Source organism: Nematolebias whitei, chromosome 10 (genome assembly GCF_014905685.2).
Source record: "Nematolebias whitei isolate Nwh7 chromosome 10, NemWhi1, whole genome shotgun sequence".
In the NCBI taxonomy this organism is placed as follows: Eukaryota; Metazoa; Chordata; class Actinopteri; order Cyprinodontiformes; family Rivulidae; genus Nematolebias; species Nematolebias whitei.
In genome coordinates, this window is record NC_056507.1 from 14,457,402 (window position 1) to 14,458,418 (window position 1,017).

General features: G+C 32.1%; 1 protein-coding gene across 2 annotated transcripts in view; it reads left to right on the top strand.

Moving 5' to 3' along the window:
• The window catches only part of c10h12orf4 (chromosome 10 C12orf4 homolog), a 329,451-nt gene that overhangs the window by 36,353 nt on the left and 292,081 nt on the right, over nucleotides 1–1,017 (top strand). The gene's annotated exons all lie outside the window — the stretch shown is intronic.

The window sequence follows — 1,017 nt, forward strand, 5'->3', positions numbered from 1 at the left end:
AAAGGAAAAACTCCCTTTAAACAGGAAGAAACCTCCAGCAGAACCAGCCTCAGGACGAGTGACCATCTGCTTTGGGGTTTAATTTATTTCCTGAGTATGTTCCACATTTACATATTTGTAATCTTACTCACTTTTTAAATGCGTGACGTAAAATAGCAACAAAACGATTAAAGAAGAGATGATCTCTCAAGTTTACTGTGTGTATTATCAGGTCTCTCTTGTAAATGAGTCATTGAGGCTCAGTGGGATTTACCTGTCTAAATAAAGGTATATATACAGTATGTATGTGTATATATGTATTTTCTTTTTCATTGTTAAACTATGCTAAATATAACAGAAAACCTTCCTTCCTAAGATAGATAACTTAATTAGTTGGCATTTATAATGTATGTGAATGTTTTTGTTCAGTGCCCTGAGATAACTTGTGTTATGACTTGGCACTATAGAAATAAACTGAATTGAATTGAAATGAATTGAAAGTGAATGTTGGGCCAGTCTGAGTAGTAATTATTATATATTTTTTCTTCTGGATCCATATATCTGACACTGCATTACCTGGAAAACAGGTGTGCTTATCGTCACAACCAAGATATTCTTCATTGTCAATGCTGGGAACGTATAATTGCAGCCCTCACAATTCTTTCCTTGTCAAAACTGGTTGAACGAGACACATTTTTCTCCTAAAAGTGTTAGAAATTAGCACATAAAAATGAGTGTGTGCAGAGCTATTAGACAGTTTGGGCAAGTGTTTGACTCATCAGGACCTTTTATTTTCTCTTTGATTGTTTTCCACAACACACACACCTTTGGCCTATCCATCAATCAGTCCACCTGTAGAATACGTATATGTATGCAGCCTTGCAATCAAACCTTTATTTATTCAAAAACTCTTGATTCAGGAGTTTTGAATTAAACATAAATAAAACAATATAATACACACAGTATATAAAGTATATATATATACATACTGTATATATATATATATATATATATATATATATATATATATATATATAT